The following is a 16,776-nucleotide window of genomic DNA, read 5'->3' as shown; positions in this document are numbered from 1 at the left end:
AACACACCGGGCTGGATTCTTGGCTGGCATAAGGCAGCATAGCTCTGTTGATTCTAATAGTGCTACATCAGTTTGCAGTAGCCGAGGATCTCACCCATCACTGCAGCACTCAACAAATAGTAAAGATGTCTCTGTCTCGCTCTCTCTTTTTCTTTGGATTTATACAAACCAACCAAGAGCCTTTCCAATGCTGTTGGCACCTTGGCCATATGTTAAAAATACAATCCAACTAATACAAACAAAATTAAACACAGCACTAACTCACACACACACACACACCACACACACACACACACACACACACACACACACACACACACAGTCTTTGCATTGCGGCTGTCAACCATAATAAAAAATGTAGGTAAGTCCGAGTTTAAAGAAACAAAACAGTTCTCTTGGAGAGACTGAAATAAATGGAAACAGTTGAAATGGTACCCAGAATTTTGAGCGCGCCAAGCCACCAGTGTTGTGTCTGACAGACAACTGTAGTGTTGGCTGCTATTGGGAACCACATTCCCCCTCAAAATGAAGCGGAAAAGGGCGTTTACATACTTTCTTCTATATAGCGATGTTTCCTTTTAAAAGAGAAAGATTTGGATGGATCATTAAATAGGTTTGCTGGAGGAACTCCTACTCCAGGATCTAGGCTTTGAGCCATTTTGTTGTATCTAATAACAGTCATTCAAGATGCAGCAGTACCAGGGAAATTGTCTTCCTTTTGCTGCCAGAGATGCCAAATGTCTGTAGTACTGATTAGGATGATACTGGGGATGATGAGACAATGGAGTAGCAGTTTAAAATGACAAAATGCATATTTAATCTTTTCATAATTATGGAAGATTTGTCAACTCTGTGCTATAATTCACCCTGATCAAATGTTTATTGGTGTACACTGTGGACTGGACAGATGAAGGTCAGGCTGACAGATTTCAAGTGTTCCACAAACATGTGTAGATCAAAAATGTAATTGCTCAAGGGAATATTTTGTCCATGGCAATGTGTAATTCTCAAAAGAGTTAAGTGTCTGCTCATTTAATTGACGCTAATTTTCTAGACCCAGCACAATCTGGATTCAGGCCAGGACATGGAATTGAAACTGCTTTAGTGATACTTACAGACTTTGAAGTGGCCAGAAATGACCTTCTGCACATCACAGGCAGTGGAACCTCACCCACCTGCTCCTGCAATACGCCTATAACCTGTGGCTGAAATACAGAAGTCCTCAAATCTTGATTTAAAGATTTCAAATAGGACAGTCCACCATTTACTCTAGTTCAGACCAGCACTGATGGATGATCTCCATCCAGTGGATAAAGGCAACTCTCCAGTCTCATCCTCCTAGACCTCTCTGAAGCATTCCACACTGTTGGCCACAAGACACTGCTCTTTTGCCTGACAGAGGTGTCAAGGGTTCAGGGTATTGTAGTAAAATGACTTGAGTCCTTCCTGGAGAGACACACGCAACAAGTAGTGATGGGAAACGATGCCTCCATCTAGACACCTCACGTGTGGAGTCCCACAAGGGTCAATTTTCATGTCAGTACTAAAGGAAGCCAGTAGGTGAACTGTTCACATGACATCGACTCAAGTGCCATCAACAAGCAGACGACACCCTGCTCTCTACATATCCCTCACCATGTACAACCTTAGCGTTACCACCCAGATGGCCCAGTGCTTGGATGAGATCAGCTCTTGGATAAAGAACAGCTGGCTGCAGCTGAACCTGCACAAGACAGAAATGATGCTCATAGGCAGAGGAAAACATTTTGAAGAGCTGAAGGTACAAACCCACAAGCGTTCAGCTCAGTGCACAGTCTAAGAGCACTCCTGCGGTATGCCTATACAGCCCATGGCAGCGGGTCCCCCCCAGCCTGGGTTGAGAGAGTTGGGCTCAGCCGACTGCCATAAAAAATAGCTCTGTAGACAGCACTTGGACATTGCAGCTTGGGCTGGAGCTTGGACTCTGAACCCCAGGGAGCAGGGGTGGGCGTCAGTTATTGTCATCTCTTAGCTGGACTACAGCAATACACCTAGGCATGGAGCCTTCAGCACGTAGGAAAATTCAGCTAGTACAGAACATTGCCGTGCATCTCCTCAGCAACATGGGCTCCCACAAGCACATTAGACTCGTCTTCTGCGCTCTACACTGGCTTCTCATATAATATTCAGGTGATTCCAGGTCTCACTCCTTATCTTCCAGGCACTCCAGGCCCTGGGCCCAAGATATCTAAAAGATCGCGTAAAGCTCCTAGGTGACGACTGTGGTCAACAACAACTCTGGCACAGTGGAACCCTCTCTAATAAGGATAAAGCTCGTCTGTGTGGGAGCCAGAACTTTCTCAAGAGTCAGTCTGTGACTGTGAAATGAACTCCCCCAGGAAGCATGGCCATCGCAGACCACATCACCTCCTTCCACTCCAAGTGCAAAGCACATTTCTTTGCCCTGCCTTCTCTAACATAAATACATAGCAACATGTACATTTTTAAAAGGAAAAAAAGCCTACCAAAATAAGATACTCCACTGCACACGCTTCTCTCCCTGGAGAGAGGATGAGGGAACAAACCACATGTGACTGACATTAGTCATGTTACTTCATGCACTACTGAAAGGTGCTCGCCTAGTATAGTGATGAGCGTGGTATAACAACCTATATAGTACAGAATAAAACAGAACGTGTGCTTTTTTCCTATTCCGGATTCTGAACAGTAACATTCAGACTCCTCTGCAGCTTGCTTCTTTATACTTTGTATTTTTAAATGTGTGTTACATTGACATATGTCTCAGCTGAATAGACACACAGGCATTTGTGTCACAAACCTGCTCTGAAGGAGACATTTCTTTTCCATAAGCCGAGAGCACAGTTGCGTCTCCAGCCAGGCCTGCTGTTGTTACAGCAGGAGAAAAGCAGATTCCCTTTTCAAGTTCCCAGCAGGATGTTTTTATTATAAACAAGGCTTTCGTCTACACTCATTTAACGTCTGAAGTTCAAAAAACCCAAAGCCGATGCCACTGTGTGTGTACAATATTTCTCCTACTACTACAGTTTCCGATTTCAACAGGAATCTCCTGCTAAATATTTAGTGGAGCTGGGTGAATTAATCATAGCAAATAGCTTACTCGGTGGGTTTTGGCTTATTTTTTTCCCTATTTGGAAATTGTGCATAAACAACTAGATTTTTTTTAAATTTATTAATAACGATTAGTTTACCTGTGTATGCAAACAAATTCCAGTGAATGGGTTGTTAGTGAACGGTTTACTTGCATGTATTCAGAGCTCATCCTTAGTAATCACCAATGTGTGATTGGTTACTATAGCTTCTGTTTCTTAACTGGATGAGTAGCAAAGAGAATGTGATAACGATCAAGTCACTAGAGTTTTGATTCTTTCAGGGCAGACTGGGAGCAGCTCACAGAGTTAAGTTGATAGGACATGGGGATTTAAATAAATTTTTAGTAGTTTTTTCTTTTCTGGGCCACTTGAGTCATGCCTTGTGTGCGATAACACTGCTACAGAAATATTAGGGTATGCTGATAGCATAGGCTGGAGTCACATTCAGACAAATTAATTGTGTGTGCATGCCTTGTCCCAGCCATTGTCACCAGTTCCTTTCCTGGCTTATTTAATCATCTCTGGCTTGGGGAGCTACCCAGTGCTAGCTGTGAAGTGTGCAATTGCATACTCTTGTTAGTTTCACTTATTTACCTGAATCCCAGGCCTCTGACCTGAGGTTTTGGGAACAGAGTCCCCAGCCTGCTGTATTGGTGCTAACCCCCGTGTCCCACACATAGCAGAAATATTGCTGTAGGGCATTTATTGAATTAACCCATCTGCACTTTCCTGGCCCTGATCCTCAATCACCACAGTCATTGTCACAGACAAATGAATAATTGCATCAGGGCTGTTCACGTGTGATCCAAGTTGGTGGGATCAGATGCCTCCACCAGCCTCCATATCATGACTCTGCCCAAAAGCTTGAGGAAAACGTCTGTCCTGCTGTTGTGTTAATTTCTCATTGCTCCATTGTAAGAGCTTTTACTGATCACTAGCACAAGCGATAGAGGGAGAGGTAGGCTTCCCCAAAGGACACAGTTGGGTCCTATCCAGAGACCAAATGACAGTCTAGAATCAGTCAAGAATCAACACGAGCAGCCTCATGTCATTCTCTCAGCTGGCCCTGCTGTTAGTGTCACACCACAACAATTAGCTGCCCAGGACTCTGCCTGGCACAATCGGACTGAGACCAGCAAGTAGTCAGAGACGGGAGTTGCCCAGCTGAGTACAAAGGATGTGATGCAGACTGTCGTCTAAATGGAAAGAAGGGTTCATTTGCATACAATGTATGTCATAGCTTTTCTGCAGCGTGGAATGGTTAAAAAAAAAAAAAAGGGTGGGGGGGGGGGGAGATTAACAAATTTGTTTTATTTTTTTTTCCCCTTTTAAAAAATTCTTTAAATCTGAAACATTTCGACCAGCTCTACTGCTGCAGAGGAGAAGGAAAAGGGGAGGAAGGAATGTGAGCATCACAGCAGGAAAGAACAGGACCCAGAGGAGGAGACTAACTTGGAGAGGCTCGCTGAGCGCTAATCTCTGCTCCAGGTGGACATCCTGCCTCTGACTAGCTTATTTCCATAGATGGCGCATGCTGTCTGTTTTCTGGAGATGATTTGGTTTCAGTTTGTTGATCGGTGTGCATGTGTGTGGAGAGCACCAATAGAGAGAGACCGTGAGCAAGGCAGGGAGTGCTCGCCTCCTTATTCAGGAGTTGGCACTTAGCACACTGATCGCACAGAGGTCAACCGAGCACCAGGGCCAATGAGCGTGTCAGAATTTTGTGTTTCTTTCTCAGATGTGCATGTGAATTTTTATTGTTGGCTTGCTTTTCAATTAGCCACACAAAAATTGCATTCATGTGCACCTTTGGATGCATAGAAGATCTACAAGCAGTTTAGTTTATGACCTGTAGTATGAGAAGGCAATGTATTCCATTGAACATCTGCAGTCCGCTGTAGCAGCGTACTTGCCTGGCTTCACAGGCCATGTCACATTGGAACGGCTGGTAGGAGGGAACCAGACATTGAAGAAAAGAAGGTTTTGTGAGTGACACCTTCCCTATGTGATGAGGAAAAACAGGATATTTTCAATGCTGCTCCTGTTGCCACATAGTCTGATGTAACATAATTTACAGGCCTTGCCTTAGACAGCAGAAAGACGACTTCCACCTGAAATTATCTTTATGTAATTGCAAACTGAATTGCAGCTCTGTGCCCAAAAATCACAGACATTCACTGAAAACCTTGTTCACTAAAAGCGAATGCACAAGTGAGGCAGATATTGCAAATTAAAATTCAGTGTCAAGTTTGCTGAAATGGTAATGGATTATTTCCCTCCCCGATTCGCCCACCTCTTGCACTGACACACTCAAGGCAGAGTTTTAAAGAGAGTTAATGAAAGTCACTGGGACTCGGGTGCTTAATTCCATTTGAATATCCCATCCTCTGTCTTCTGTGTGTTGAATCTGTCGGTCACTTGCGTGGAGGTGTCACCCCTTTGCTTACAGTTATACTAAAACTCCATTTGATCACCCTAAAAATTCCACCACCCCATTCAAATACTTGAAATGCTCTGTGCTCCCCCAAGAGTAGTGTTATAAAAGGTTTGGAAATGTTGAGTGTCTTTTTCCTAGACAGAAAAATCCCTTCTGTCCACTATTTACATGCTTTTTACCGGTGATGTCCCACTCTTCCCTTTTATCCTCCCCATTCACTGATGCAAATACTAAAACGACTGACTCGCAGCTGTTAGAACCACCAAACTGCTCCCAGACCGATCCACCCCCAAGAACTGATAGCTGCTACTCTGCATGACACAGCCACTGCAGTCTGACTTCCAGGCAATTTTGGTCATTGCTTTTCTAGAGATAGGCTTTAAACTGTTTTTAAAGAGCAATGTATTGCTAGCCAGGAGCTGCGTATGTGTTTTTACTTGTGTTCTTTGTACTGACCGGGAGGTTAGTTAGCCAAAAAGAGATCCTTCTGGTTGACTGTTCATTCACTTTAACATAACTCAATTTTTGTGAACTCTGGTACAGCAAAATTCTGCTCATCGTGAAGCAGAGTGCAAACCCCAAATTGCACCAATGCATTTTAGCAGACCAATCACAATTCCAGTTATAGACAAGGTGCACTTGGAGGGAAGTTATTCTGTGAGAAGAAAGAAAATGATTTCAGTGCAGCAGAGTTGGCTTGAACATAAGGCCCAGTCAACCCTAAACCATCTTTAATATGATTGAGGCTAGCAAGCTTCTAACACAGTTCCCCACCTCCCTCAACAGGGATTTTTTTCTAGCCAAACAATGTTACAATGTAACCCTACATGGTAATCTGCAGCAGGGATATATACACTCCCATCTACTCTGTAACATCTACTGTGTCAGGGTAGGAACTGAGTTATAATATAATTGTACCTGACAGTTAAAATAAGGCTTGGTAACTGTATAGGTAACAGTGCAGATAACTGGATTCAACACAAAGTTCAACCACTGGGACAAGGAAGCAAAATCCTGCGGAACCTAAATACAGTCATGGCAAGCACAGTTGCACTCTTTCTGTATGGAATGTATTCGCTCCAGGGAGAGAAATAGGGTGAGCAGATAGCAAGTGTGAAAAATCGGGACGAGAGTGAGGGGTAATAGGTGCCTATGTAAGAAAAAGCCCCGAATATCAGGACTGTCCCCATAAAATCGGGACATCTGGTCACCCTAGATAAAAATGATCTGCTTATTTGCAGACACCATGAAACAATGGGGTTTTGGTTTAAAATTGGAACTCAAACAAACACAGAAAGAACAGCTGACCTGATCCTCTTTCCTTGCCATTTGCTGTGCATATCTTTTCTTTATCGAGCATTATTTATTTATTTTGCTGTTGCTTCAAAAATATTTTGTTGTCAGAACCTTCCTGCCAAATATCATTGCATCCCTCCCTCCCCCCCAACCCTCCAAAAAAGTTGACATTTCTAACACTTCCCATAGCTCTCTAATCTACGGTACAAGTTACATGCTCAGTTGTTCACACCAATATGTGAGGGAATCAGCTGATCTTGGCTTTCTATACATGGGGCGATCAAATATCTTGTTTGGAACAAGACGGTTCTCTTGTATTGTTACAGTTTTCTGGCATCATAACTAGCTGTTCTCCAGCATGATGAAATCTGTCACAGTAGAATGCTCTTGAGTGGCACAGATCCCTGGGGGGGAAGAGAAACAAACCAATTAAGTGGTCATCTTGACTTAATCAGGGACTGCCAGGAATTTACCAGGCTGGGAGAGGCTCACTTTATTTCACTAGCCTTATTCAGAGCCTGAAAACATTTTTAAGGCGTAATACTGGCTCACTGTTCGTTTTCCTCATCAATATATTCCCTCCTCTCACTCCCTGGACCTTCTCCCTCCCTTTTTCTTTCTGACTTTTTTGCCTCCGTCCTAGATTGTCTCTTTCCTTCTTCACCCACCCGTGTGCAGAGCTTAGAACTCTTAAGCATCATGCTGAGAATGGTCTGCAAATACAGGTTCAAATCTCAGTAGGGTTAACTCAACCAGGCATCTTTTTCAGAAAGATAACAGAATATCAGGCACTATACGTGGGTCTTCTAGATACGAGACCTAAACTGAGGATTTCCCAGTACTGCTGGACAAAATTTTCTCTTCCCCTAGGAGCATGCAGGATGAGACACACTGATTGTCTACTGCTCTCCACCCTAGATGAGGCTGCATTTCAATAGTGATGTATGAATTCTGCATAGTTTGTGAAATGCTTTGGGATGAAGTGGCTATGTAAACTCGAAATATTACTGTTATTATCTCAAAGTGTTTTAATTTACTAAAACAAGAATTTCATCTTTCACTGAAATGCAGCCGCCTCTGGAGAGATCCAGGGCAGCTGTTCAACGCAACACAGCACCATTTAGGACAGGAAGTCAAGAACACCTTCACCAGCTGAACCTGCAAGGGGAACATAGATTGTATAAGCCTCTTGCAAGCTTGACTACCTTATACATGATCTCCACTGTAATAACCCTCGTTATAGCCTCAGGATAACACACCAAGTGAGTAGCCTCCAAGGGGTGGTGATTTCACAGGGGACAGTCTCCAAATGTGTGTCAGTTTGATCATTTTAAATTCCTGGCATCTATTTTTAATACAACAGAACACTGTTGCTAAAGCATAATGCTAGCCCAGATCATTTACGGTGATTCACAATCAGCTCTCGATGTTCTAGTGTGTGCATATTGAACAAAGCTGCAAGAGGGCCTACATCTCTCTCTCTACCTCTCAGTTAGGTTGATGCCTGTATGCAGTGGGAGCTCTGCGCTGAAGTTCCAGCTGTTCACGTGCTTTAAAAGGCATGAAAGTGTCTCAACAGTGGTTGCCAGGCTGTTCAAGGAAGTACAGACATTCTCCTTCAAGTCCAGCTCCCCATTATTACAATGTGTCCTGGCCCATTTGGGGCACTGGATTAGCTGCTCTGCTTGGATCCCTCATTGGGGAGATGCAAGCACTGTAAGTGTGGCCAGAAATCCATTTTACGTTGCTGTAATTTTGCAGTGTGGACTAGTGCCATGGGTGCACGAATGGTGGAACCCCTGCTGTGCGCGTGATTACCCAGAGTGCCCCTGCCCTGCGAAGAGACAGACATTGTTGCTGGTACTGACTAGCCGAAGGAATTAAACCAGTTAGTCCGACTGCCCCTGCTGAAGACACGGTCTGAAGGAGACAGCACGCTGTCTCCAATTCAGTCGGGCTTCAAGACAAATGGCAGCTCCTTTGGAGTTCAAAGTTTAACAGAAGAACTTTTTTTTTCTTTCCCCTTGAAGGGTATTTCCTGAGGCCCTTTCCCTGTCTCCTGGTTAAATGAATGCTCTCATTGTTTCCATCAACTTGACAAATACCAGTGTTGCCGAATAATGATGACATTTCTGCTGTGGCATTAGATTTGAGAGAGGGGATTATTCTGACCAGAGCTGTCTGGGAGACAGCGCAGAAAGGGAGACTACATGATGAGATTATTTGTGCTGTGACAAGGAGGCCCTTGAAGGCTTTGGAGGAAGGCACACACAAGACCTGTGTGTGTGGATATGTTCGCCCCCACCCCCTCACTACCACACACACACACAGGCATTGTCTCAGGCCAAGTTTTTCACTTCATGGCACACCTGTCATTCTGACAGTTTCCTTCTGAGTCCTTTTTATTATAGCCAAGCATATAAAGACACAGCTGCACTTGGGATCAAGGAGTCCAGAATGCTGGCTCAGCTAGAAGGACCGGAAACCATGGCCGGCTTCTTCTTTTGTTTTGTTTTTAAATCAAGGGCTAGAGTTGAGTCTCTACTAGAGAATGAGCCTCCCGCTAAACACACATTGAGCTGCACAGCACACTGAAACCCTGCATTTCAGTCGTTAACCAGTCCTTAAACACAGAAATGGAAGGGAGTTTTAAAGATGTGTTCATGGCAAACCCTTAAGTCTGGAATCCTCATTGTGTATGCAGAACAAATTCAGCCCCCCAGGAATGACAGCACGGCTTTCATCGCGCCGCCCTGCTTTGGGGGGACCACCCATACGACTGAGAGAGTATGTCAGTGTCCTTGAACAAAGAAATGTGGGCTTCACCCATAGCACCCTCTCAACCCGTTTCCTTGGGTATGAAATATTTAGATTACATGGGGCTTTAGGGGAGTCTTCTGTCCTGCCGGTAGCAGCTGAGGACGCATGGGTGATACCTACTATGCAAACAGAATAGAAGGAGGTGTAAAATCTCAGACATCGGGCTGCAGCCCTGCTGGCGTCAGCAGTGATGTTGCTGAGTGAAGTGCCCCAGTGCTGCAGATAGAAGGAAAAGGGCCCTTAAGATGAAAGGTGTGATCGAGGGAGGGTGGACTCCTGCTTTAACAAGGAGTGGTTTCTCCCAATACCAAAGATGGCTCTGGAGGAGAAAGTGTTTATCAAAGATTTAAGGCCAAATTCATTCCTGGTCTAACTCCATGGAGGCCATTGGAATTATCCCAGGGATGAATGTGGCCCTTGTTTGGCGTTGTTATAAAAGAAGGATGTCTAAGAGAAACAGAGATGGGAAGAAAAGCAGGGAAAGGATAGAGGGTGAGAGGACCATGACTCCCTTCTGCCTGCATCTTCATCCCTGGCTTTCCAATGTCGTTTTGTTTCCTGGAGCATCGTCATGACCAGCCTTTCAGATTTCTCCAGCCGAGTCCTGTGCAATGTCCTAACAGACATTCGGATCATTTCTAGTATTTGTGCTGGCATTAAAAGAGAAATAGCATCTTGTGTAGACAGTTTGCAGTGAGTGGCCTGTTCAGTGTCTCTGTCAGGAATAAATGGCTTTTTACTTTAGAGAAGCTGGATTTGTTCTTGCTCACAAACTTTTTCCCGTGTAAGTGCTGATCAACAACTAATGGCCTCGTCATGCCTCAAGAACCCTGCAGCCCTCTGATTTCGAATGTGTGTTATTAAAACATTTCTTCCTCTTTTCCATTGTTTACCAATGAAGCGTGTGTGTTATCTGCGAACTGCTATTGGGTAACAGAGCTGTGGCACTAGTAGGTAAATACAGCAGAGAGAGAATGGAATCGGATATTCCAAACAGGGACAAGTGGCTCAAGTTTAAAGTATACTTAGCAGCTTTGAAACAAAGAGAAAGCCCCTGGAAAAGCGTAGGGTGGCTGAATACAGCAGCTGTCCTTTGAGCTTTTTCAGTGCAACATGTTCTCAGCTAGCAAGACTGGTACCAAGTTGAATGCCATTTTGTAACTTAATAAATAATGCATTCTTTCTAGGCTCTATGGCAGATTTACCTTCACCTTCTGCAGGGTGCAGGATAGATGCAGGAAAGTTGTGATTGTCTTGAATTTTGGGGCACGTGGCAATTCTAACCCACAACTGCTCTGGAATGCCCGGGGTGTTCTCAGAGTGTGGCATGGTCTCAGGTCAGGCTCAGAGGGGAGGGGCACAAAACAGGAGAATCTTCCTGGCATCAAACAGATTTCTTTCTGACGTCCATTAATCTCTGCTTTTGGCTGTTCTGGGCTGTAGAAGTGACTCTAGTCGAGAGAGAGTAATATGACACCTGAAATCAGGGATAAGGCAAAATCACACGAGACCCATGGATAGTCACTTCCAAACACCCCCTCTTCATTAAGTGATGCTTAGGGGAGACAGAGACACAGCAGGATCAGCAGAAAATCAGATCCGCTTCCCCCACATGCCTGACTCAACAGAGGAAGCTATGTAACCTGAGGGAGGCCCTCCCTTTTAAGTCTGTGGTCACCAGCCAAGTTTGTAGTCTTTGCCTGAGTAATATAATGAGTGCGGGGACCAAAATCCTGATTCTTATTCCCACCGAGCCTAGGTCCTTAAAATGAAGGAACTGAGGAGAGCCTGTCTCTCGATGTTTTATCAAGAAGACTTCAGTGCTTGTGAAGGGTGCCTGATTGACACTGCTGGAGAATGAAGTTCTCTGTGTATCCATGGAACAGGTACAGCCAGACAGTAGCACTGCAGGCTGGCCCACATCTCTGACATAGAGGAGTGCCTCTTGAAATGCAAAGCTATTTCACTCCCTTTGGCCCATTCAATTCTTGGCTTCTCAGCTGATACTGCTGATGCGTTTGGAACTAGACGGAAATATTCATGAAGTACCACTACCAACTGGCTTCGGACCAGTGTCCCATTTTTGCATAGGCCACCAAACAGCCATCAGTTACCACCAACGAGGCAGATTCAGAAGCGTGACCCAGAGGTGACAGGCTTCCCATAACGATGCCTGCATCTGTTTCGAAAGAAATCACATACCTACACGTAGATGCAAAGTGGGGACTTTCATGCGGTGAGATTCTAGATATCACTGGCAAGGAAACTGTGTGTGTCTTTGATGGGAAAAATATGTTTATTTAACACTGGAAGACCAATCTGGGCTACTGTCCAAATATATTAAGAAAAATTGAGAGGCTGGCGTGGAGTTTTTTTTTTTTTTTAAGAGGCAGAATAGGGAGAATAGCAGATGAATAAAGAGTACTAATAAGGAAATCTCAGCCCATTTGCTGTCATGGACTACAACTCAAATCTTTGCCCAGGAGATTGAAGGCTGGTCGTTATTGGAAAGAATATTATTAAAAAATTAATTCATCCCGCTACCCCTACCGCTTAATTCCTTTTCCGTTCCTTGACCATCTCTCAGCCCCATTCCTGCAATCACCTATTCCTTCCTTCTCACCTTGCTCCCTCTCACTCCATCCAGAATGCGGTTCTTTGCCTGCCATTTTGATCATGTTGCCCCACTCACTACACATCATCTTACTAGCTTCTCCCCTCTGTCCACATCAGCTTCAGCCTCCTCATCCTCAGCTTCGAGGCTTTCCCTACCTCTCAATGTGCCAGTGTCTGGAGTAACACTGGGATTTAATGTGGCCCATTAATGTGGATTTAATGTGGCCCCATCGCCTTTTGACAGGTCCTTTATTGAAATTTTCAGGCATTCCTAAAATACTATGGAGAGCAATGAATTTTGATGGTCAGCAAGTGTGATTCATTTGTAATGTAATGTAATTTGTAATTAATGGACTCTGGTAGCCAGACACAAACAACTTCACAAATGATGCAGGCTAGTTTTGTATCCATGCTGAAGTAAACAGGAATAGAATTTTGAACTGCAAGCAGAGGAAGGGATGGGGCAGTGGGGGAATGCCAGATTCTCCCAACACTATGCAAGTAACTTCTTTTTGCCCTGTGGGGTCAGTTCAAAAATGGCACTGAAAACGAGGTTGACTGCATGCATGCCTAGATACGGGCAAGTTTTGATGGCAGGCAAGCTTTGGACACAGTGGTCTTCTAACTAATGCTGATATCTATTGCTCCAAGCCTTTTGCTGATGTACTCAACTAATGAGACAGTGAAAACCTGCCCTCAGCCAACAGAGCAGTACAAGGGGATGAAGACTGGAGAATTGCCGAGCCAACTGGCAACTATTTGGAAAGATGGTTCAGGACGGCTGGGGGCAACATGCACTGCAGTGCATCTTGTTGCTGCTCCAACGAGGAGCTCCTTCTTAGCATCTGCACCAGAAGGAAACATGCACAGGAGTCCAGGTCCACCAAGCCAGTAAACAATGCCCATTAGAGGCTCTAGAGCGTTGTCATGCAGCTTAGCCAAGACCAGCTGCTAGGACTCAAGGAAAATTGAGTTAGATTGGAATTGTGGCTGGCAGCTGCACAGGGGGCTTGAGTTGTGAAGGGAAGGGGCTTTCCTCTATGCAGTACACTCTCCCATGACAGGGCTGGGTTTTTCCAGAAGAGGTTGAGAGTAGAGAAAGCTACAGAAAAAGTCTTGGACTTGTGTTGTTAAATGCCATAAACATTTACTCATCTCAGGATGACAGCACGGCCGAAGTTAAATTTCATATACTTGGGCTGTGCGTAGCATGTATTTTTCCAGGCTCAGAAAGAATGCTGTAATTTAAAGCAGGCTGACTGACTCAACTGGTGTTTTCATGTATCATCTCAGGGAGGGGAAAAAAAGAAGGGAGGGAGGGAGGTTACTCATCTGGTCTTTATTTCCTTTCCCTGTTTCTCAATAGTTCCAAGCAAACGGCCCATCCCAGCTGGAAGCAATGAGTCTTTTGCTCATTTCATCCTAGAGGAGGACAGGCAGCAGCATAAGTATGAGTATCCCAGAATGCACTGAGCCTCTTCTACATTTCCTTAGCAAGTGGAGGCTAGGTGGCAGTCAGGAGTCCTGGTTCTGATTTTGGAAAGAGTAGGTTAGAGGAAAGAGACAAGACTCTGCCTTTAACGTGAAGGACCCTGCCTATGAATCCTTCAAAAATAACTATGTATCTACATATCCCATCTTCTAACATGGGGGTGCTTAGTGAAGTGCTGCCACAGTGGACTTTGGGTTTTAGGGTGGTTTTTTCCTTTTAAATGAGGCATCGGTGGAGATGGCACAGACACTTTAGAGGAAAATGACAGCCCCAACTACTCCAATCAATTGGTTGTTGGGCAGGGGAAAAGGTGCACCAGAAGCTTAGAAAAATGCAATATTGAGGAGGGAGGTCAAGTTCACAGGTATCAGTCCTTGGCTAGCATTAATTCCCTCCCCTCCCCCCCAAAAAAATAAAGAAAACTGTCCCAGCTTTATGTAACTCAACTGTCTTTTCCCTACTGCTCAGCTCCACGGGATCAGAGTACCTAACAAATATCTGTGAATATAGAAAAGTATAGTGTTGTTACTCATTTTACAGAGGCACAGAGAAATTAAGTGATTTGCCCACAAGCTCGCACAGGAAGTCAATGGTCAAGCCAGGATTTAAAACCAGATCTCCAGAGGCCCACTCCAATGCCTCACTCACAAGACTACCCCGCCTGTTGGCTGCTTTTCTTGCTAAAACACTACCCTTATATATCCTTAGTATGGAAGTTACACCAGCTTCCACACACTTATGTCAACTTACCAACATAAATTAAGCCATCATGTATGTAACCTCTGGGACCTGGTCCAGAATCCTAAACCCAGGACTTTGCAGGTAAGGGAAAAAGGACACAGCTGATTTAAGAAGCCTAAGGAAGGAAGAACTCTTTTAGCGACATCCTTCCCTCTGAAATCAAGCTGGCTCTTATCATGTTAACAGTGTTTTCCTTTGCTTTCCACGATTTATTTTGAAGAGATAAAACCTTTAAAAGAATTTGAAAATGTTTCTAATTCTAAATGGAAAGCAGGCTTGTCCTTCTTAAACAAGTTCAAACAGATTGAGCAGGACAGGAAAAACAGAAGTATATCAGTTTTGAGGATGAAACTCGTAATGTAAAATCTGTGCTTATGTCATTCCAGAGGAGGAGTGAGCTGAATAAAACAAATTCAGATTTATTTAATTTTTAGATATATAAATGGTCTCTCTCCGCTTCTAATTGCATATGCAATAAAATCAGTACTTAAAATAGCAAAGCAACCAATGTTGCTCAATACATACTAGCCACTCCATCTCAGGAAATAACCAGAATATCAACAAGGGCCATCCTGAGCATCCCAAAGGTCAACAAACTTGGTCTCCACTGGACTAACAAGAGAAGCAAATTCCAAAGCTAGGGACCCTCCACTAAGAACACCGGGCCTCCCAGGCCATTATATTCAAATCTGGGGATGGTCAATAGATACATCTCAGCTGATCCCAACGCGTTAGGTGGGTACATAAGGCATGAGGTAGTCTGTAGTTCTAAGCCAAAACCCTACAGGGCCGGATTTACAAATATATTTAAGTGCCTGAAGATGCAGAAAGCTGCCTAATGGGATTTTCAAAAGCCCTCAAGCAGTTTAGGCACCTAATTCCCATTGACTTCAGGTCAGCGCCGAAAACTTACAATCAGTGGGAGTTAGGGACCTAAACTGCGTCAGTGCTTTTGTAAATCCCACTCGATACCTAAATATTTTCGCAAGTGTGGCCCCAGGGCTTTGTAGATCAAAGTTAGCCTGAGTCCCAGCCAAAATCAAATCAGGAACCAAGGCAGTTAGTGAAGAACAGTTGATAGAGGTGTGCTGCAATGAAACAAGTAAGTGTGCAGTGACCTTCTGCAGTAACTAGTGCTTTCAAGTGGTCTTCACTGGCAAGCAATCTATCCAATTTAGGCCACATTATATAACCCAGTCTGGACTCCCGGTTATGGCAAGGTGCATATTGAAGAGGAGAGGTCACAGATTTCAAGCCAATGCATAGGACAGAAAGCAGCATTAGCCAATGTTGCCCTCAGATTCAGCAATTGTCCTCTCATTTGCAAACCTCACTGACCCTCATCCTCAGTTACAGGGACCACATCCCACCCCTTCACATTTTCTAATGGTTTCCTGCAATCAACCAGAAGCTCGTCCATCTTGCCTGGCTTGGATCTTCAGCCCTTCTCATCCATAACCTAGTCTCCATATTGAGGCTCTTAATAAGGAAAGAAACTGCACTGTTTGGGTCTAATGGAGACATAAAGATGTGTCATCAATAGGCTGTTGATAAATTCCAACCCAAATGTCTTCCCCTGGCTGGTGCTTTACATATACGTTCTTTGGAGCAATGGCAAAGGAGAAGAAACTTCCCCTTTTTTCCTGTCTATGACCTCCACTTATGTCTGGCTTCCTTCCTACCTGCTTTCCCTCTGCGAGGGACCTGTAAGAAGGCCGGGCTGTGACTGAGCCCCTATATTGCTAGTTAAATGAAAAAAGATAGTCCTCATTAGACCTGCAAAGTAAACATCAGAGCAGTCCCCCAGCTGCACCCTATTAGCCCTTATAGAAATCTGAAATGCGACTGAGGCCATCGTTCTCCAAGGGTGGACCAATTAAACAGGTCTTACAGGAAAAACACGAGCCCTGATCTCTGGAGGACGTAAAATCTGACTACAGCAAGGATGTGGTCCTCATCACCCCCAGACACTGATCCAAACCATAACGTCCCAACATGCTTACCATAGCGTGCGTGTGTGGGGAGGGATCGCCACCCTAAGTATTCAAGCAACGTATGAAGAGAGAGAAAAATATCCACACATCAGGAAGCTATTAAGGGGAATGCATTCCTAGTTTCCTCATAATTAACTCAGTATGGGCAGTTTTCTATCAGAGAGAGGGGAAAGAAGGATTTCAACCACTTACTTTTATCTCAAGCTATTTGGAACAATATGATTTTGTAACACCGAGGGCCCCATTTAAAATGTAAGAACATGCCTGACT

At 44.3% G+C, this 16,776-nt stretch overlaps 1 protein-coding gene and 1 long non-coding RNA gene across 3 annotated transcripts in view; one reads left to right on the top strand and one right to left on the bottom strand.

Moving 5' to 3' along the window:
- ZCCHC24 (zinc finger CCHC-type containing 24) overlaps positions 1-16,776 on the top strand; it is a 149,611-nt gene that overhangs the window by 94,711 nt on the left and 38,124 nt on the right. The window lies entirely within an intron of this gene.
- Positions 7,000-16,776, bottom strand: part of LOC137147538 (uncharacterized) — a 53,741-nt gene continuing 43,964 nt past the window's right edge. For both annotated transcript variants that reach the window (XR_010918239.1, XR_010918241.1), the window contains exon 3: positions 7,000-7,247. This is a non-coding gene — a long non-coding RNA (uncharacterized lncRNA). The remainder of the gene's footprint in view (positions 7,248-16,776) is intronic.

The sequence above is a fragment of the Emydura macquarii genome, unplaced genomic scaffold (genome assembly GCF_026122565.2).
Source record: "Emydura macquarii macquarii isolate MOO-44397 ecotype Brisbane River unplaced genomic scaffold, CSIRO-AGI_Emac_v2 contig_67, whole genome shotgun sequence".
In the NCBI taxonomy this organism is placed as follows: Eukaryota; Metazoa; Chordata; order Testudines; family Chelidae; genus Emydura; species Emydura macquarii.
This window is presented reverse-complemented; position numbering and strand designations above follow the sequence as displayed.